Here is a 10360-nt window from a genome sequence, read left to right as displayed (position 1 = left end):
TTGTTTGCTTTTCTGGCATATTGCGTTTGACTTTTGCCAGCTGCAATAAAAGAAAAAAGGCTGATCCGAAAGCCCGAAAATATGAAAGCCCATTGAAGTCTGCCTGCAACTTTAATGGACAATCTTATTGTGGCCCCTGAACGGTTTGTGTGTGCCTTTGCATTCATCAGCCAACCAGGGAAAAACTCATCATAAAGTGAAGTGGCTGAGGGACCCCCATTCCCACAGACATTGCAGATGGAGCTGAGGAAGGATTTACAGCATCAGCATATGGGCATCATCTTTATCCAAGTGTCTGCGGGCTCCTCCTTTTATATTTATTACATCATTCGATGGCATAAACTCGCATATTAAGTGGATTGATGTATTAATATTTAAACGGCGATTTGTGCTTTGCGGTAAGCTAAAGTTGCTCGGGGATCTCCTCTCGGGGTAGTGCTTAACCCTTGACCCTTTCACGAACATATGGCAGGCACTTGCGGGATAATGAGGCATCTGCATATGGGGGTATCGATTAGACGAACCATACTAATCTTACCATTTTGTGGCGCCATTATTTCCCGAGCTTCTTGCTTCTTGCTTCCACTCCCCAGATCTGGTCACATTAAAAGGCGACACGCATTGTGGAGTCCCGTGCAAACTTTTTGTGTGTGCGAGGCTCATAAATAAAACATAAAGTCGCCTGCTTTTTATTTTTATACATTTTAAATGCTGCTGCAGCCTCCTACAACTTTCCGAGGTCGCTGAACATGTTTGGAAAATGTTTATAAAATGACGCAGAAAGCGTATACAAGTCATAAATAATGCGTTCGAGCTGGTAGAAAGCAGGGAATTCAAGACGGAAGGTGAGTAAAAAAGGGGAGTGCACGAAGCTGAAGTGTCGCAGTAATTTGAAATTAGCACGCGTTTGACATGCAAATATAGAGAAACAAGTTAAGACCGTTTCTCCCATCTGGCATTTACAACTTGAACAGACATCGCGGCGTATACGCAATATGCTGCCCATACACTCTCGATGCAAAAAGAAACTCTAGATAAGGGTCAGCCTAAGATGTCCCTAATATTGACCAGTCCCGAGACAGATCTGCATACAAATTAGATGGGTAACTCAAAACTGTCCCTAGTATAGATTTCCCTATTTCGCCCATTACCATTTTGTAGTTGGGGTTGACTTTGGCAAATAAATAAATTGCAAGTGACACATGCACAGTTATTTACAATTAATTACGCCTGTGACAAGGTAACACCCCTTCGGCCCTTTGAGATGCAAAGAGTCAATACCCTCCTCCCCGTCTTGATTATTTCACTCGAGTATTCAGTTGTGCGGCCTAGCTTAAGACCACTCCCCTCCCACAGTACACAAACAAAATCGATTAACATTTAATTGCATCTGCGGCTGCCCAAATGTAGGGCCACAAATTCCGTAATCGAAATTATTGTTGAGGTCTCTGCCCCAGAAATCGTCGCCTTATGCCCGGTCCCGAAGTGTATATATTTGAAGCAAGCAGCAAGTGGGTAGCTCATCAGGTGCAAGCATTAATGAACAATGAAATTAGGAACTGCAAGCGGGAAAGCGGTATTTTCCCTCGTCCCAGGGACGTCCATCATATAGAGAAGCACTCAAGTAGCCTCCAAGGCCGAGAGGCAATTTAACCAGAATGTTAAAAGCAAGGAATCTTCATTCAAAAAAATCACAATCCCTAAAAAAAGGCACAGTATGAAGGCGTTCTTTTGTGGCTGCGGTTTTCCCTTCTTTTACTCTGTGACAACAAGCAACAAATACTTCCGCATTTCACACGGTTTTCTGGGCTTCAAGTTTCCAAGGGGAAAAATGAATAGAATTTCACAAATGTTGCGCCAAAAATAACATTTGAATGCCAGAAAGGTTTTTTCAGCCCCGACCCAGACTAACAAGAGTGGAGATGAGGAAAAAAGGCTGAGGCAGTGAAATGGAAATGTAGACGACTCTATTTGGGGGTATTTTGGGAAGGAACATGTTTCTTCATTTGCGAATGAGTGAATAAGCGACACTTTTTTCACCGTTTTTTTCGCGCGCAGACAGAAAAACAAATACACTGTACCAATGTTTTGAATGACTTTTCTGAATTTCTCTCTTTGCTCTGCACTTTCTCCTACGTTTGCCAATCTTTATTTTGTTACTGATCCGATAGAATATCGTTAAAGCGCGGTACAGAGCCTGAATATTTGATTTTGTTGTTTGTTTTTAATTTACTCAAATGCAAATTTGTTTAGCAAAACCCATCGCTCTTCTCTACTCACATAAGCAGACAGACAAAAGGCATCCAGTGCCACCTTTTGCCACCCATTAAATCTCCCTTAACTCCTGTCTGGTGCACTTCATTGATGGAAATCGATATTCGAATGGAATCTTGCCACTGACACTGCAGTCAGTTCGACTTAAATCAGAATAAGTTGTCGGAATGTATCTCGTTGTTTTGTCTTTCAGACGAAATCCCTATCACTTTTCTGTCCTAATGAGTTTCCTTGGAGATGTGGGAAAATTCTCAGAATCTCACCCACAGATCCTTTCGGCGCCGATTTATAAATATCCGTTATTATTTGTGCCTCTCTTAAGCAGCTTTCCACATACCCATGCAAATGCATAAATATCCCTCTTAGTCATGGGCCTTCCTCTTCGTAGATTTATGTACTCCAGGCTGTGCAGGACCAAGTCAGAGGTTAAAGAAAAGCAAACTTCTTGATGCTTTTCAGAAAAAAATTTGGTCCGAATCAGAAAGGATTTGACCCATTTGTCCGCCATCCATCTGGTTAGTCGCAAATTCGTCTGTTTTCCCAGTAAAATGTATCTTGAAATACTTAAATTCCATTTCTATTTTTCATCATCGTCTGAATCAGCCCAAGGCTTAAGTGCTCACATAAGGGGAGGGACGGCGACGACTCGACTTGGAATGTGCCAGCTGTTAATATTTTGACAATGATGCATAAGTCCTGGACGGCGGACAGAGGACGCTCGACTCCTAATGCCAGACAGACAGTTGGCAAGATGAATGTCGACAGTCGCACGAAATCTGAATCCGAATCCGAATTTCATATTCAGGCCAGGACTCCTAGGCACTCGACCCGCAACAATGACGCATTCCTCGTGTTTTGCTAGTTATTGTTTTATTGTTGCCATCCTGCTGATGCTTCCACGCCCCTATTTTGCCATTTAACTGGCACCTTCATTAGTTATTCAAAAATTGTCGAGATCGGAGTGTCGACCAGTGGGAGTGAGTCAAAGAGGTGGAGCCCAACTGGAGTCGTGTCAGAACGGATAGGGATGTTCCGGGGCAGAAGCGAAGGGCACATGTGGCTCTTTGTGAGGAACGGAATGACAAGGGGCAGAAATGATGACCTGACCTTCAAGAGGAATTTTCCATCATTTTCTGACCATTTTTAAGAGCTTAAAGAAGCAAAGCAGAGCTTATGATTAAATCTCGAAAGGATTTGACTGTGGTTCCTCTAATTATTTAATCTGATTTAAGTCGAGGGTGGTTATGGTTTGGGAATGCTTCTGGTATATCATCGAACTTCTTCCGTTGTGGTTCCTCCAACAATTCTCCTATTATCTCTCCGTCAGAATTCTGGTACACACAATCAATGGAATCGACAAGACAATAGAGCGATTACCTCTTGGTTGGGCTCATTGGGCAGCCTTCTGGCATTTTATTGACTACACCCCTATCCACTTCCGATTGAATTTAACTGACAAGGGTCGTCGGTCAACTTCCACCTTTATCCGATTTTCGTTATCCAACAAATGAGCGAATAATTGTGCGATACAAGTGAATTACAACGGTTTAAGCGCTCCAATTGCCAACGGCAGTGACAGCAATTGTTGTCCGGGAGCGTGTTAATGAGTTGTTAAGTTCCCCGAAAGAGTCCGCCCACCCTTTAACCCCTCCTCCGCCCCTTAACCCACAGCATTGTCTGGTGCTCGGCCAGCAGCGATAAATGTCAACTGCAGAGCCTCCCTGTGAGTCTCCAATGACTGGGAGAGATGATGTAGCGGGACCTATTCAAAGTTCAAGACCCGCTGCGGCTCATTACATGTCCGAAATGCACTGCCGTCCAGGAGGAGGATGGTTCAGCTGGCGAACTGCGGACAAAGGATCCGCATATGCAAACATTTTAGGGAGCACGAGAAGTGGGGAAATGTAAAACAGAGGAGCACATCCAGCCTGACTGGCCAGGATGGTCAAGTGGGGGTCATAAATCGAGAGCGGCTAATGCCGGAGTGTGTACTTCATTCTGCCTGCTGTTGGCATTCATTGGCATCGGATCTGTCCCCTGGGAGACTCAAATTCAAATCGCACATCGCAGAAAGGGGAGTGACTTTAAAGTGCTTTATTAATGTGGAAGGGGTCAGACAGAGGCCAAGTAACCGATTTCTACTTTCTCGCACTTTAGTCTGACTTTGGCAAAACAAACCGTTTGGTCTCCCGGATTTTGGTTGAAGATTTTTCGTTTACCGAAATCGAAATGCGATACAGACTGTGTCAGTGAGTAAAGCAAGGGAAAAGTTCATTGAAATTTACACTTTTCAAGTGGCTTTGTTTTGGGTAATCGGTAGATGGATTTCTAATGAAGCTCAAAATGTGTTTTCTATCAGATTTTTGTAATTTGAAATTGATATATTTTACACTATTTAGTGCTTTTCCCAAGGAAGTTTCATTCACACAACGCAAATGGCAAATGTGGGGCCAACAACTAAGAGTCAAACCGAATGCCCAAGACAAACATCTCGAACTGGGTAAAGTTTGGCTACTCCTCCCCTCCAGACACAATGTCAAGACGTCAAAGGAAATTGATTTATTACCTCGCCAAAAGCCACAGGTGTCGTGGTCCGTGTCCTGCTCCTCAGCCCTCGAGTCCCTTTCGAAATAGCTGTCCACGGTTGTCCTTCGCCTTGACAGACATTGCGGTCGCCATCTGCGGAATCCTCGCGGTCTAATTTACACTTTGTTGTCCTTCCATGGCCTCTTTCAAAGTCTTCGACCTTTGCGGTTTTCAGTCTGGTTTTTGGATCCCCTTAGAGGTCCTCTCTCTATCGATACCTATAAATCTTGTGCGGTGTTAGAATTCAATTTTTTCCCAAGTGCTTAGGGAGACTTCTTGCCTTTTCCCCCTGCTAATTCGAATTTAATGTCTCTGCTCAACATGACAAGCATTGCAAGTGTCCTGTTTGCCAGGTGAATGGTGACAGGTGGGTAGGAAGGCGGAGCAGTGCGGCATGTTTGCGGTTCCTGTGAGTCCCAGCCCCGTTGACAGTTTAATTGAATCTAAATCCCGACTGTACCCGACCAGAATGAGCAGAAAATATGTTTTTAATTTCATTGTTTGGTCTGCCCCACAAGAGTTAAACAAGGAGATTTATGAGGGAGAGGGGATGCGACGGAAATGTCTGTATATCCCAACGATGAGCTTCATGAAACCACCAAACAAATGTGGTTAAGTGCAGGTTGCATATTTTCGCAGAGAGTGTTTTCATTTTCCACGAGAAGAACCATTGAAACTTCATGTTTATGCCTCAGTTTGGAGAAAAAATTCGTTGGACTCTGTTGGCTAAGATAGAATGCGGTCATCGATAACGAGAATCGCATAATTTATGGACATTAAAAAGGCATTTGTCTTGCGGCCTACTGAAATATGTCAAAAGTTTTGCGGCAGTGGCGGTCCGAAATGTATTTGCATACGCATTGAAATAAATCTAAATGTGCCCAAAGGTTCGCACATGTGAAATCAGCGCAAGGAAGATTTATGGAGTGTCCAGGAAAATATCCAGATGTCCACTCGACACAAATAAAAGTGCGGCTTAAGTTGTGGGTGTACGCGTGTAAGGCAATGTTTGTGGGTCGCACGCTGCATAAGAGCAATATTAATTTTACTGACTTCTACATTTGTATTCCTCTGCTCGTAATTGGTAGCAAAGAGGGTATTTCGAATTGTTTTTTGAGGTATATACATACAGGATCAAAAATAATTCTTAAATTCTTGATATTTTTTTCCATTTAATATGTATTACAAGCAATAGGATCAATAATAATTTACATACTTCATTGAAAGTTATGCTAAATATAATTGTAAATGATGAATTATCTTAAAACAGTACTATATCCTTTATTTATTGTTTTTAGCCAAATTAAATATCAGAAAGTAAACTAATTGAATACACAATTAGCCAACTTATGAATGTAAGTAGTTTCAATCAAGTGTTTTAAATAACACTGTAGCTTGAGCTGGAGTTTGGACATTTTCACTGACTGAAAAAAGGTAAAAGAAATATTGAAACCAAATGGTTATTACACTTTACCCAATGGGTACACCATAGTCAGCTTAAGCTGTAATCTTCTTTTGCTTTTCTTATTATGGCTTAAATTTTACAATGAAATATTGCTTCACCCTTTTTGTACGCCTTAATCATTTTAATTTCCATGTCTTCCCATTTCCATGTTTTTTTCTTTTTCTTTACGGAAGTTCAGGAAGTTCAGGCAATTCATTAACAAAATGAATGATTGCTGAAGTACCTGGCTCGTTTTCCCTGCATCTTTTACTGACATGCACATGAAAATTGATGTTCTTGGTGTTATTGTTTATTGATGTATGCAAAGGAAACCGGAGTAAGAAACAACATAAACAGAACTTACTTACTTAGCTTGCATTTTCATTTTTCATTCTTCTCGATACATTGAATGCCTCGAGCACTTGAAACAGAAACGCACCAGAGCTTAATAAAACTGGGAGGAGGTATTCTGCATTAGGCAAAGAGCTGGTAATTAATTGCCTGATGGAAGATATCAATTATCGAGATGCTGAAACGTAATATTATCGGCTTCCAAAAGGAGTTTTGATGATTTACGTTCTTAATGAGTCAGAATTTAATTGGTTTATTTAGTATCATAGATTTTAAAGTGGGACTTTTAGTTAAATGAAATTATTAGGTAGACAAGGTAAAGTTCGAAAACCAGGAAATTTGATTTTTCAAAACATAAATTTAGAATCGTTTGTAAACATGCTTTAATTGCCTCGAAAAAAAAGACCTGGATCTCAACCATAAATAAATGTTCCTTGTTTTCTGAGAGACATAATAGCTTACCCATATTCCAGAAATTTAAATTAGCCCTAAGCCCGATTATACCCGAACCAATAAATTGTGTTATTTAAGGACCCTCGTAAAGTTATCCTTCTTGCAAAGTTAATTTGCCCCTTTATGGGCAAACTTTGTTTAACTTTAATATAGCCAACATATTACATAATTTGTCAGTAGACTCTTGACTTTCAAATACACCAGACAGCCTGGGAGGCAGACAGCAAACTTATCAGAAGTTTATGACACCAGCTTAACCTGACATGGGAACGCTACACATACGCTCATATTTGACACGCATGTAAAGTCATTACTCAGTAGGATGAAGTTTCTGAAGCCAGTGCAAAGTCGTTAGAAGCTAAAAATAAAAATGAAACGAAATCAATTCATGACTTAAGGTTAAGTGAAAAAGTTTAGCTATTAAAACTGACAAGGTGACGAAGTACCAAAAAAGGGCAATACACTTTTGTGTATTTGGTTAGACCAAATTTGTTAAAATAACAAAACAAATTTGGTAAATTACCTTTAGGATATGATTTTTAATTCGATTTCCAGCCCTTGAAGCAAGTTAAAAAAAACGGGTTGATAAAATTAAAGAACCCTTTGAGGCAACAAACGTTGGCAATTCAACAGACATTTAAGAAAAAAGGATAAAAACCAGGCAAATGTTAGATGAATAATGCAACTGATAATCAAACGACCGGAGATCAAAAGGGAGAGCAAAAAACTGTCATCAAATATTCTTTGAGAAAACTTTGTAGTTCCATGCACCGCAGGATATCTGAGAAAACCTGAAACTCATAAATCACTGCAGAAGAGCTTGCAAATTTTCCTCTCACATACTATTGTGTTCATGCACTAAAGTTAATTAAATGAAAAATCTCGTTTGTAGGTCAAGTCAACATGCTCTTTCGCAAGGGCTGAACACATTTTTGGTTTGCAGATAATGTATCTGATTTAATGTCCTAGCAGATCAGCTGCGAATTGTTCAAACCATTAATCGTTAAGAGAAAACGTCTGATTTAAATGTGGACAGAAAAAACTCCTGCTATTTACACAGGAACTATTTTCGCTTTTTTGTACGGATTTTGTTGCACTTAAATTTTTAAATGAGCTGTGGTTGCATTCCTCATGTCAACGGAAACCACAAAATATTTTAAATTAATATTATTTAATTTGTTGCTGCAGCAGGTTTAATGCCTATACAATTAAAGGGGCCCCCGAAGCTATTTTACAAATCGATGGGGTTTATTGACCTAAAGTTTGTTAAATTTGTAGCTGCTTTAAGCTCAGAAAAACGTTTGATTCGTAACCACAGTTCGTCTCTCTCCAGCTGCATTTCTGTCCGCCATGGCAGCGGAAAATCCCTGAACTTGGTTGCCAGCGGAAACGGCCTGCAGCAACAACAATAACGGCAGCAACAAGGTTTTCGACCATCAATAACCGACTGCAGGACCTCCGCACAAACACAAACACAAACGACGAACCGGAGAGCCGGAGAACCCAGCCACGTATTTATCAGATTAAGATACAAACACATGATCGGGTGAATGGCAGGGGACGGGAAAGATGGAGGGGAAATGGAGCAAGTTTGACCAGCTTCTAATATTGTGGTAACGTCTCTACATTTGGGGAAATAAACGTTACTTTTTTATTTTAGTAAATTGCAATATATATATATATTTTTTTTATAAATAAAACACCCTTAAGCCGCTAAAAAAAACCTTCTAAATGCAATAAATTGCTTTCTAAGGATCCGCGAATCATGAATTTATATTTTCATTAAAAATAACTTTATTAAAATAGCGTTAAATAAATATTAACTTGTAAGAATCTATAATCTATATTTGCACATTAATAATGGAGTCAATAAGTAGCACCTGTATGTTTAAAACATTTATGTGTGTTTGTTTACTTATTTTTTTCGCCCTTTTAATGGGTCTATTTAAACCTCTACCAAATTTGAAATTTAAGATGTTTTTTCCAGTCTATTCCCGTCTAGTCGCTTTGCTCCGCCTGTTGTTTACGTGAACGGTCGCAGACTAAATGCGGCTGCGGTCTGAAGCACTCTGCGAAGCCTGCGGCTGCCTAATGAACGAGGACATTAAATAAAATGTCGGTCAATTGTCGTTGCGGCAATATTAGCGCCAGACAAGATGGGCTCCGCCAAGTTCTCGAAGGGGAAAATCAGCAGGATGCGACCTAACCAGTCGGATAGTTAGGCAGACGAAAATGGCCATAGATTCCCGGCTATGTGTGTTGTAATTGATTTTCCGAATAACGCCAGTTTCGAGGTCTTTTTATGAGAACGGCCCAAAGTTTTGTGCCTAAACTTTGCCAGCTTGATGCACTTGTTAATGGTTAAGCACTGGCAAAAACTTGTTGTTGGCAGCAGCAGGAGCAACAAGCTAAAAGTAACCACCAGAAGTTGAAATTTTAAGGCTACCGAAGTCCTTATTGAATGCCCTGAAAGATTAAGGTTTGTTTTAAAATTCAACGGAACAGGAAGAGTACTCAATTTGTGGCATAGGTTTATCGAATCTCGTTAAACATTGCTTGACTGACTTTCAACAACTTGTACTTTGGGAAAAAGCATGCATGAGCTGAAAGTAAACATAGCTCGTAGCAGCTTATAAGCCTGTTTTAACAGGAGAAAGTTAGGCTTTATATCTTCTGGGTTCGAAAGAAAATTTTAGCATTGTTGAATACGAAACCAGACTCAAATATTTCTGAGATACATCACACATGCCACAGAAACTATCCGCAAGTCAAGAAGTCCGTTTAAATAGATGACGTTGATTTGTTAAGTTCAAATTTTAAATGACTTTTAAAGTATAAATTTCAAAATGTTTTTATTTTACCTTTCTGAAACCATCGAAATCCAATAATAAAGCCTTTTGGCAAGTTTTCGTAAGCCGTGTTAAGCTTATGTTTTAGTCAAAATCGCGCTGAAGTGCAAATCAATATCTGAAAGGCATTTAACACGGTCCCGCCTTAAAGAAATATCGAGTCCCAAAAATATATTGACAAAACAAGACACACATACACCGAGTCAGTCAGTCAAAACAAACGACTGGAATAATTCAAAGCGACGCGCGCATTAAATATTAACACTTTAATCTAGCCGATGGATGGGTTTGTGTGTGTGTGTGTGTGGGTATTCAAGGACCTCTAAATGTGTGTTTTAGAACCCAACTGCGGTAGGGGTCATAAAGATGGCAAACTTATACAATATCCTCTCCAGCGAAACAC

The sequence above is a fragment of the Drosophila gunungcola genome (genome assembly GCF_025200985.1).
Source record: "Drosophila gunungcola strain Sukarami chromosome 3L unlocalized genomic scaffold, Dgunungcola_SK_2 000003F, whole genome shotgun sequence".
NCBI classification, from domain to species: Eukaryota; Metazoa; Arthropoda; class Insecta; order Diptera; family Drosophilidae; genus Drosophila; species Drosophila gunungcola.
The sequence above is the reverse complement of the archived record's forward strand: the minus strand, read 5'-3'. Positions refer to the sequence as shown.